This window comes from Macaca fascicularis, chromosome 1 (assembly GCF_037993035.2).
Source record: "Macaca fascicularis isolate 582-1 chromosome 1, T2T-MFA8v1.1".
NCBI lineage: Eukaryota > Metazoa > Chordata > Mammalia > Primates > Cercopithecidae > Macaca > Macaca fascicularis.
In genome coordinates, this window is record NC_088375.1 from 102844501 (window position 1) to 102857127 (window position 12627).

General features: G+C 37.7%; 1 pseudogene; it reads left to right on the top strand.

Annotated features, from left to right (window-relative positions):
• Nucleotides 1-862: 862 nt before the first annotated feature.
• LOC107128680 (uncharacterized) lies at nucleotides 863-3074 on the top strand (annotated as a pseudogene).
• Nucleotides 3075-12627: the final 9553 nt, after the last annotated feature.

A 12627-nucleotide genomic window follows, 5' to 3' on the forward strand; every position in this document is an offset into this window, starting at 1 on the left:
TGATGTTGGCGGTGGGTTTGTCATATATGGCTCTTATTACTTTGAGGTAAGTCCTTTCTATGCCTATTTTATGGAGGGTTTTGTCATAAAGGAATGCTGGATTTTATCAAATACTTTTTCTGCATCTATTGAAATTATCGTATGATGTTTGTTTTTAATTCTGTTTATGTAATGTATCATATTTATCGACTTGCATATGTTAAACCATCCCTGCATCCTTGGTACAAAACCCAGTTGATCATGATGTATTAACTTTTTGATATGCTGTTGAATTCAGACAGCTAGTATTTTGTTGAGAGTTTCTGCACCTGCATTCATTAGGGATACTGGTCTGCAGTTTTCATTTTTTTATTATTGTCTTTTCCTGGTTTTGATATTAGGGTGAAAAACCCTGACATTTTCAACCCAAGTTTTAATGTTGCAGATATTTTGATTCTGTACTTAGACACAGAAGTATTTTACACAATATCATGCATTTTTATGATTTTTCACTGCGAAGTTACCCATGGTGCAACCCTTTTATCCCAATTCAGTCTCTTCATTCTATGCATCATAATTTTCCAATTTTTGATTTGTTGTATTGTGTTCTGTCTTCTCTGGAATCTTAAGTGTAGATTGTTGAGTTCATTCTCTTGATTCATGGCTCATGGATATCATTTGGTCTGAGCAGGCCTCCTCTGTAAATTATTTTATTTACTTATTATCCCCTACTATCCCCACTTCCTTCCCTTCCCCACATTTTAATGTATTAATGTGTCATCCTTCTTGCCTATGTGTTCTTATAACACATGATGTTGGGGTCTCAGCAGCTCAGGCGGGAGGAGCCGCAGTGGCTAGGCAGCATAGCTTAACCAAGGCTCTCATGCCCAGCGGCCCACAGGCACCTGGCATGCACCCTCCACACCACCAGGATGAAGGAGCCACAAAGGAAGAGCCAAAGAGGAGATCAGTGCCGTTGTCAGCTAAACCTTCTCCAAAAGTGGAAATGAAGCCAGAAAAGGCAGCAGGAGGTCAGGCGTGGTGGTTCAGGCCTGTAATCCCAGCACTTTGGGAGGTCGAGTTGGGCAGATCACCTGATGTCAGGAGTTCAAGACCAGCCTGGTCAACATGGTGAAACCCATCCCTACTAAAAATACAAAAATTAGCCGGGTGTGGTGGTGGGCACCTGTAATCCCAGCTACTCCAGAGGCTAAGGCAGAAGAATCACTTGAACCCGGGAGGCGGAAGTTGCAGTGAGTCGAGATGGCACCACTGCACTCCAGTCTGGGTAACAGAGCGAGACTCAGTCTAAAAAAAAAAAAGAAAGAAAGAAAAAGCAACAGGATAGGACAAATCTTCAGAGAAAAAAAAAATGCAAACAAAAGGGGAAAGAGGAGCAAAGGGAAAACAGGCCAACTTGTGTAATCAAGAAACTAAAGATTTACTTCAGAAAATGGAAAAACAAAAACCGAGGAGAATCCAGCCACTGAAGCCACAGAGAAAGAAGCCACATCTGATTAGTATTACATTCCATGTCTTATGGGTCATCCCTGTCTCCCTTCTTGTACAACCTAGAGGAATATTTTTATCAACTATTTTGTAAACGCAAGTTTTTCAGTAGCTCTAGAAACATTTTTAAGAAGGAGCGAATCCCATCTCACCCCATTTCTTAAATGTAAGTGCTTTTTTATAAAGGTGAAATCATTCTCTGGTTGTTTATTTTTTGGTACAACCAGAAAACAGTATGGGATACCGAATTATGGGAGGTTTTGTCTTGGGTGTCAGCTTAATGTTCCATGGATGGGGGGTTAGCTTTTATTTTTTAATACAAAGCATACTAAATGGCAATATGGAGTCACAGCCTTGCCTTTAATGTCTTGAACATTTTGAATTACTTCTAGTCCCATGTTTTTTGTCATTAGAATTGTTTCCTAAAGGAAACCACTCCTGGATCATATCTTTCCCTGTCAGAATTGTGTGCACTCTGTAACATCTTTGGTCGTGGTAGTCCTGTTTTTCTAATAACTTTGTTACCATGCTGTTAAATATTAAAAATTTGAGTATGTAGTATATATGCTATTCAATTGTGAATTGGTGGGATGTCTATAACAGCTTATCAACATGTGAAGATACTGGTACTTGATAGCCTCTTAAGGAAAATTTGCCTCCAAATTTTAAGCTGGAAAGTCACTGGAATAACTTTAAAAAATAATTATAATACACGGCTTTTTAGATTCTCAGTACATATGTTAAGAATTGAAATATCTGTGTGCTGACCCTCAACACAACCAATAAAATCTCAATTACAAAAGAAAAAAAGTGATACTATTTAATGTGTACAACTCTAATTGCAACACGGGTATTGTACTGTATGCTTTCTGTATTGATGCATTGCATTCAGTACTTTCTTGACAACCTTCGCAACAGTCTAGTCTGTTGTTTCTGCATATGTATACACAATCAACAAACATCTCCAAATTCACATATGGGTGTATATCTCATATAGGTTATATGTACCCATTTTATTGTTAAAATTCCAAACAGTTTTCTCAATTGTCTACACGTTAATTTTTCTCAGTGTGTACTTTGTAAAAGAGAAATTCTTAATTTTACAAAATAAAACTCACCTTTTTTTTTTTTTTTTGAGACAGAGTCTCACTTCTGTCACCCAGGCTGGAGTGCAGTGGCAACCTCTGTCTCATGGGTTCAAGCTATTCTCCTACCTCAGCCTCCTGAGTAGCTGGGATTACTGTAATCCCTCTTCCAGCTAATTTTTGTATTTTTAGTAGAGACAGGGTTTTGCCATGTTGCCCAGGCTGGTCTGCAACTCCTGACCTCAGGTGATCTGCCTGCCTTGGCCTCCCAAAGTGCTGGTATTACACGCATGAGCTACCACACCCAGCCCCAATCCAAATTTTAAATGGCTGATATCCTCTACCAATTTTTGGAAGCTTGACAAAGATAGCTCAGGAATTTTAGATAAATAGAGCAAATGATAAATCTCTGGAAATGCATAGGAAACAAAATGACTATTCATAGAACCAAATACAAGCCTTACATTAGAAACTAAAAAACATCAATTGTATGTGTGTATATATATATATATACACACACACATATATATATGTAAAACCCAAAGGAGAACAAACAGGAAATAAATGAAAATTAAAAGCAAAACCAACAGGAAAATAACCCCCAAATTTTCTCCTACTCAGTTTACCTTGGAGTCTACAGTGTTATCCCAAGCCTAAAAAAATATGACAGATATTCTGTTTCTGATATACTAATTAATGTCTTTAAGTCCACCAGTACCACTCTGTTTTGTGAAATTAAGAAATTCACTTTAAGCATGTGACCAATAAGTACCTTAGTGCTAGTACTTTCTATGTAGACTAGCAAATACAGTGTGAAACAAAGCAATGCAAGCACTTATGTAAAATTTGACTCCATGTTAAATCTGGCTCCATGCTTAACTATATTTAAAACAGAATTATCAAGCTGCCAATGTATTTCCTTTTAATAATTCTTATTGTACCTTCATCAAGACTAAGAGCTTTAACTATGAACAATGTTAATTTGCCAAATGTCTCTAATTTTCTATCAGTTTTTAAAGGATGTTTACTATGTAAATTTTTCAACTTTGCATTTTCTCTGTATGTACATGAAGATAAACACACAGAGAAACAGAAAGAAAACAACATATGTCTTCAAAAAGCCATCTGTGTCATGCTTGGACTTTCTGTTTTGTCCTAAATTTTTTTTTATTCATTTTATTTTTAGGAAAAAAAAAATTCCGTCAGATTGTTTTCTCGCCAGGAACACACATACGCTGTTGGTGGGAGTGTAAATTAATTCAACCATTGTGGGAAGAAGTATGGTGATTCCTCCAACAGCTAAAAACAGAAATACCCATTCAACCCACTAATCCATTACTAGGTAGATACCCAGAGAAATATAAATCATTCTACCGTAAAGACACATGCACACAAATGTTCATTGAAGCACTATTCAAAATAGCAGATTCAACCTAAATGCCCATCAATAACAGATTAGATAAAGAAAATATAGTACATATACACCATAGAATATTATGCAGCCATAAAAAAGAATGAGATCATATCTTTCGTGGGGACATGGATGGAGCTAGAGGCCATTATCTTTTGCAAACCGATGCAGGAACAGAAAACCAAATACCACATATTCTCACTTGTAAGTGGGAGCTAAATGATGACAATCCATGAACACAAGGAAGAAAACAACACACACTGGGGCCTCCTTGAGGATGGAGGATGAGAGGAGAGAGAGGAGCAGATTGGGTACTAAGCATAGTACCTGGGTGGTGCATAATCTGTACAACAAACTTCCACAACGTGAGTTTACTATATCACAAACCTGCTTGTGTAACCCAAACCTAAAATAAAAGTTAAAAAAAAAGATTCTTGCACAAAATTATCCTCCTTTCGTTTTAACCTTTCTTGCTAAAACTACATCTTTATATCCTTAACTTTCTTCACATCTTTCTCCCTACTTACTGGTTCCTTTCTACCTTAGTTCATAAATAAGATTTTCAAGTCCATAATTGGAATAAAACTTTAGAAAACATTTGAATTAGACAAAATTATTCTATTTCTCAATAAGAAAACATCTTCTTTGGCAGGCTTTATGTACTAAAGTATATAGTACCCTTAAATTTTCGTGAAAACTAAGAAGCAAGAAATCTTTAGCTGTCCATCAAATATTTCCATTTTATAGATGAAAATCAAATATTTGCATTTTATAGATGAAGACACTCCACAATTTATAAAAGCATGTTTCTCCATATCATAACCCTTTCTTTTTTTATTATTATTATTGTTACACTTTAAGTTCTAGGGTACATGTGCATAATGTGCAGGTTTGTTACATATGTATACTTGTGCCATGTTGGTGTGCTGCACCCATCAACTCGTCAGCACCCATCAACTTGTCATTTACATCAGGTATAACTCCCAATGCATTCCCTCCCCCCTCCCCCCTCCTCCCTCCCCATGATAGGCCCCAGTGTGTGATGTTCCCCTTCCCGAGTCCAAGTGATCTCATTGTTCAGTTCCCACCTATGAGTGAGAACATGCGGTGTTTGGTTTTCTGTTCTTGCAATAGTTTGCTGAGAATGATGGTTTCTGGCTGCATCCATGTCCCTACAAAGGACACAAACTCATCCTTTTTTATGGCTGCATAGTATTCCATGGTGTATATGTGCCACATTTTCTTAATCCAATCTGTCACTGATGGACATTTGGGTTGATTCCAAGTCTTTGCTATTGTGAATAGTGCCGCAATAAACATACGAGTGCATGTGTTTTAATAGCAGCATGATTTATAATCCTTTGGGTATATCCCCAGTAATGGGATGGCTGGGTCAAATGGTACTTCTAGTTCTAGATCCTTGAGGAATCGCCATACTGTTTTCCATAATGGTTGAACTAGTTTACAATCCCACCAACAGTGTAAAAGTGTTCCTATTTCTCCACATCCTCTCCAGCACCTGTTGTTTCCTGACTTTTTAATGATTGTCATTCTAACTGTTGCGAGATGGTATCTCATTGTGGTTTTGATTTGTATTTCTCTGATGGCCAGTGATGATGAGCATTTCTTCATGTGTCTGTTGGCTGTATGAATGTCTTCTTTTTTTTTTTTTTTTTTTAATTATACTTTGAGTTCTAGGGTACATGTGCATAACATGCAGGTTTGTTACATATGTATACTTGTGCCATGTTGGTGTGCTGCAACCATCAACTCGTCAGCACCCATCAACTCGTCATTTACATCAGGTATAACTCCCAATGCAATCCCTCCCCCCTCCCCATGATACTCCCCGGTGTGTGATGTTCCCCTTCCCGAGTACAAGTGATCTCATTGTTCAGTTCCCACCTATGAGTGAGAACATGTGGTGTTTGGTTTTCTGTTCTTGTGATAGTTTGCTAAGAATGATGGTTTCCAGCTGCATCCATGTCCCTACAAAGGACACAAACTCATCCTTTTTTATGGCTGCATAGTATTCCATGGTGTATATGTGCCACATTTTCTTAATCCAGTCTGTCACTGATGGACATTTGGGATGATTCCAAGTCTCTGCTATTGTGAATAGTGCCGCAATAAACATACGTGTGCATGTGTCTTTATAGCAGCATGATTTATAATCCTTTGGGTATATACCCAGTAATGGGATGGCTGGGTCATATGGTACTTCTAGTCCTAGATCCTTGAGGAATTGCCATACTGTTTTCCATAATGGTTGAACTAGTTTACAATCCCACCAACAGTGTAAAAGTGTTCCTATTTCTCCACATCCTCTCCAGCACCTGTTGTTTCCTGACTTTTTAATGATTGCCATTCTAACTGGTGTGAGATGGTATCTCATTGTGGTTTTGATTTGCATTTCTCTGATGGCCAGTGATGATGAGCATTTTTTCATGTGTCTGTTGGCTGTATGAATGTCTTCTTTTGAGAAATGTCTGTTCATATCCTTTGCCCACTTTTTGATGGGGTTGTTTGTTTTTTTCTTGTAAATTTGTTTGAGTTCTTTGTAGGTTCTGGATATTAGCCCTTTGTCAGATGAGTAGATTGCAAAAATTTTCTCCCATTCTGTAGGTTACCTGTTCACTCTGATGGTAGTTTCTTTTGCTGTGCAGAAGTTCTTTAGTTTAATTAGATTTCATTTGTCAATTTTGGCATTTGTTGCCATTGCTTTTGGTGTTTTAGACATGAAGTCCTTGCCCATGCCTGTGTCCTGAATGGTATTCCTTAGGTTTTCTTCTAGGGTTTTTATGGTATTAGATCTAACATTTAAGTTTCTAATCCATCTTGAATTAATTTTCATATAAGGAGTAAGGAGAGGATCCAGTTTCAGCTTTCTACTTATGGCTAGCCAATTTTCCCAGCACCATTTATTAAATAGGGAATCCTTTCCCCATTTCTTGTTTCTCTCAGGTTTGTCAAAGATCAGATGGCTGTAGATGTGTGGTATTATTTCTGAGGACTCTGTTCTGTTCCATTGGTCTATATGTCTGTTTTGGTACCAGTACCATGCTGTTTTGGTTACTGTAGCCTTGTAGTATAGTTTGAAGTCAGGTAGCGTGATGCCTCCAGCTTTGTTCTTTTGATTTAGGATTGTCTTGGCAATGTGGGCTCTCTTGTGGTTCCATATGAACTTTAAAGCAGTTTTATCCAATTTTGTGAAGAAACTCATTGGTAGCTTGATGGGGATGGCATTGAATCTATAAATTACCTTGGGCAGTATGGCCATTTTCACGATATTGATTCTTCCTATCCATGAGCATGGTATGTTCTTCCATTTGTTTGTGTCCTCTTTTATTTCACTGAGCAGTGGTTTGTAGTTCTCCTTGAAGAGGTCCTTTACATCCCTTGTAAGTTGGATTCCTAGGTATTTTATTCTCTTTGAAGCAATTGTGAATGGAAGTTCATTCATGATTTGGCTCTCTGTTTGTCTGTTACTGGTGTATAAGAATGCTTGTGATTTTTGCACATTGATTGTGTATCCTGAGACTTTGCTGAAGTTGCTTATCAGCTTAAGGAGATTTTGGGCTGAGACGATGGGGTTTTCTAAATATACAATCATGTCATCTACAAAGAGGGACAATTTGACTTCTTCTTTTCCTGACTGAATACCCTTGATTTCTTTCTCTTGTCTGATTGCCCTAGCCAGAACTTCCAACACTAGGTTGAATAGGAGTGGTGAGAGAGGGCATCCCTGTCTTGTGCCAGTTTTCAAAGGAAATTTTTCCAGTTTTTGCCCATTCAGTATGATATTGGCTGTGGGTTTGTCATAAATAGCTCTTATTATTTTGAGATACGTTCCATCAATACCAAATTTATTGAGCGTTTTTAGCATGAAGGGCTGTTGAATTTTGTCAAAGGCCTTTTCTGCATCTATTGAGATAATCATGTGGTTTTTGTCTTTGGTTCTGTTTATATGCTGGATTATGTTTATTGATTTGCATATGTTGAACCAGCCTTGCATCCCAGGGATGAAGCCCGCTTGATCATGGTGGATAAACTTTTTGATGTGCTGCTGGATCTGGTTTGTCAGTATATATAACCCTTTCTTAATTGGAAATGACCCAGACATCCAAGAAGCATCAAAAATAATTTTAAGATTTTAAATTACACAAAAAGCTCACCTACAAGCATGTATCCCATTTACATGTATTCAATTCTTTCATCTTTTTAAACAGTTTATATAAGTTCCTTCTGAAAACTGAGATATTAGACAAAGGTAGTCATCATTTCAGGTTATTGCTCTGTTGACTATTATTTGTAGCCTATGAATATTAGGTGCTCACCTACGTAAGCAGCTTAAATACATAGGTATTTTTGCCAATAACTTAGAAGATTCAGCTGTTTTTATTAAACAAACAACATTTAATTAGTCTTATTTACCAAAGAAGGCACACAAACAAAGATCATTTTGTTTTGGCTGGGTTTATACTTTTATAACCTTCTGTGGCAAACGCTGACACCTCAAAGTATCTATCAAAGACAATTATAAAATCCAGACCAAAATGTATTCTAACATTGTTAAGACCTTCCTATTTTTACCTTACCAATGATTTTAAAGCCAGCTTTTTTAGTAAAGATGACTTAAGTCACATAAACTTGAAAATGGCTTTGATTTATTTATTTAGTGTATGAGATGCTCTTTTATTTATAAGCCAATTTGGTAGACACAACATACAACATAATAAATGTACATACACGTAAACACATCTAAACATGTATATACATACACACACAAAGGTGTACTAGCTTTTACCTTGAAACTCTAGCCATGAGATAGCAATACCAGCGCACTGGTTTAGGAACATGTTCACATGGCTCAACTTTGTTTGCTCCAGTAGGTGATCCAATGAAGGCTTTGAACCAAAATTTGGGTAAAGCAGTTTCTGTGGCCATTTGATTTTTAAAGGCTAAACTTCCCCAGACTCCAAAGAACACTGGGGCCAAACAGCACTATAGAAGAACATCATGTACTAACCAGGCCCAACCCTGCTTAGAACAGCAGCCTAAAAGCCTAGATATACGTAACACTGTAACACCATTCCACTGTCTCACTCAAGAGCATGACCCATGGAGAAGCCAAACTTCTCCAGATTCCAAAGAACACTGGAGCCAAACAGTGTTACAAAATATTATCAGGTATCAAATTCTGATTTCCTATGACTATATTGACACACACAAATAAACAAGCAATCACTAAAACACTGTCCCATTGCTGCAGCAACTAACGAGTTCCAAATGTGTCCAAACTGGAACAGTCAGGGTGCTTTCCTGTATCAATCAGTTGGGCTTGTTCAACCTGCAAATGGAAATTCCTTCAGAATTCCCCACATTGACAGCAGAAGATCCCACTACCTGGTACCCACAAAAGACATTCACCCATCCAGACTTAGATGACACATTTCAACGGCTGCTCTTCCTAGGCAATCAGGAACATGACTGGGGCCAGCAGACGTATGGCCAGAGAAAGAAAAACTGACATCCACTTGTGGCCAAAAAAGTGTTGGCAGCTGCTTAGGAGGGCTTTTGAGATTCTCCCAGCCCACAGCAGCCAAGTTACTAGCAATACATTCCTGGCCAAAGAACCAAAACTTTGTCAAAAACAACTAAAACCTACCAAACTACTGCATCTGGACAATGAGATGTCAGACTCCTCACCCATCATGATTGCTTAAACAAACACCTACTTGCTGTTGACCAACTCCTCTTCCTTACCTCTACCTAGAGCCCTCTTCCCTGTCAATACTCATTGCCTCAGTAACTGGTTTTCTATGTCCAAGCAGCAGGGCATAGACCAAACTCCTGGCATTTTAATAACACTAGATTGCCTTTGCATTCCTATGAAAATCCTAAGAGTATATATTTTTGCCTCCATTTAACCGAATAAAAGAAGAAAGATCAGGGAACCTTTCCAAAGTCACTCACTTAGCAGCAGATGCAGCACTTTTATTCCTGGTCAGAAGCATATGAAAAGTTCAGAAGAGTAATTAATCCAGGTGGCATAGTTAAAAACAGGACAGTGTAAGAGTTTAAAAAGATAAGGACACATATAAGAAAAAACTATAGGTCAAATACTCCTAATGTGAAAATCTGAAATGCAAAGTGCTCCCGAATTTAAAACATTTTGAGCACAGACACGATGCTGAAAGAAAATGTTCATTGGAGCATTTCAAGTTTCAGATTTCCAGATTAGGGATGCTCAGCTGGTAGATATATGCAAATGTTCTAAACCCCCCCCCCCCCCCCGCAAAAATCTGAAATCTGAAACACTTGTGATTCCAAGCATTTCAGATAAAGAATACTCAACCCGTGAAAGAAAACAAATCAATTTTAAAACACAGCCAATCCCAGGAAAGGAGGAAGAGGAAGATGGAAATAAAGAGGAATACTTCAACCAAGAGTAAAATCAGCTAAGTGTCCCCTATGGTCCATGTACATCAGATAGGATGCTTTCAAGCACAAACAAGAGAAAACCCAACATGATAGGCTGAAACAGTAAAGGAAATGTATCATCTACCATCACTGAGAAGTACAGGGTTCATTCAGGCTTTGGATACAGTTTAATCTGGACTCTTCTGAGAGTCCGTTGCCTCTACCTTCTTGCCTGTGTGATCTCTCTGGTGCTGAAAAAAAATGACTTGTGCTGTTTCAAGCTTTATACCTCCCACCATACCACCCAGGACAAGAGAGAGAATCTATTTTCCCTATTGTCAAACACAAGAATCAGGTGTCATGTAAACAAAGTCATTTTAGAACAGGTACATAGCCCTGAACGACCACTCTGAGCAAGGGTAAGTGGGACCTATATGATGATTGGCTTAAATCTCAGGTTACCTTCCATCCTTTAGCCTATAACATTGTCAAGGATGAGTTCCAATTAGTGCCTTAGTCTGATCGCTAGAGCTGAAGGTGATATCAACCAACCAAAAGCCAGATGACTATTATGCAAATGTGGCAAGGTGGATTGAAACCCAAATGGGTTGGAACCAAACATGTCTAACCCAAGTAGAAAGACTGCAGCAGTCCCCTTCTTTGCTTTCCTCTATCCCATATTTTTCTTTTCCCCTTCTCCCATCACACCTTCATTTTCCAAAAATTTCTATATATGCAGCTGCTGCCAACTGCACCTGGTCTGCCTGGATGTTTCCTTTGCCTTAGGCCCCTCTTCTCCATTTTCTAAACAAATTAGAGCTAAGTCCCATTCCACAAGTTCAACTAAAATAACTTACTGTATTAGAAAACTGAGGAATAAATAAGAAATGAAAATATCAATCTGCAGAATCATAAGAAATATTTGTTGAATTAATTCATGAATCCTAAAGTAATTGAAGTCTTGCTATGGATATCTTGACAAATACTACCATCTGGTGTCAATAGTCAATCCTCATTATCCAAAAATGTTATATTTGCTAATTTGTCTACTTGCCAAATTTTATGTGTAGCCCCTAGATAAATATTCATAGCACTTTCACAATCATTCATGAATATGTGCAGAGAGGTACAAAATTTGAGTCCCTCAAAGAACATGTTCCTAAGGTAGAAAAAGGTGGTGCTCTGTCTTCATGTTCCAGCTTTCACACAGTAAACAAGCGTCCTTTTTGTAGTCTATATAGTGCCAACTTTTTCACATTTTTGTGTTTTTGATTGGTGATTTCACAATCTTAAATGTCTCCCAAGTGTAATGCTTAAGTGTTGTCTCATTTTCCTAAGCATAAGAAGGCTGTGACATGCCTTACAGGGAAAAATGTGTGTGTTACATAAGCTTTGTTATAGTTACATGGTTGTTGACTATGAATTCAATGTTAATAAATCAACAGTGCAGTACATGCAGGAAAAGGGGGAGGAAATTCACCCATCTGTAGATGAGGTTGCTTGGGAAAGTAACATCTATAATGCTGTGCTGAAGCTATGGGAAAATAGCTACATTTGTGGATTCATGAAATGACAACCATTTTTTTTAAGTATAGTGGACAGCAATGTTGTGAGGCTGAAAACCAAAGAAATTTATGATCATGTTAACCAAGGTCAGGAATACACTAAACACTTCTTAGATCGTGTTTTATTATATGGAAATACTGCATATAATGAATTAATTATAAATATATACATATATAAAATAAGATGTCTTTAAACAGAAACACACATAAAACAAGCTTATGTATTCATCAGTTAACAAAAATGTTGTGAAAAAGCTCACAAGAACCTAACACCTGTATTTCCCTGAGCCATATTCATGGCTCAGTGCTCATGAATCCAGTGTTTGCAGCAACTGCACAGAACATAACTGTCGTGAATAATAAGAATGTGCAGTACGATATTACTTGCCTTGATCTCACTTCAATCTTGAGGAGCAATCTCTTGTTCCCTTTTTTCATCATTTTCTCTTCAGTGACACACTTGTACTACATCTCAGGCATCACCAGCATCAGTGCCTCACAAATTTTAGTGGACTTGTGAGTATCCTGCTGATTTTCCAAAATACAAATTATAATTCAGTAAATCTAAGGTGAGGCCCAAATTCTACCTTTCTAACAAGCTCCAATGTGAGAACTCTGCTGCTTGTCCCTGAGCCACTGAATAGTAAAGATATAC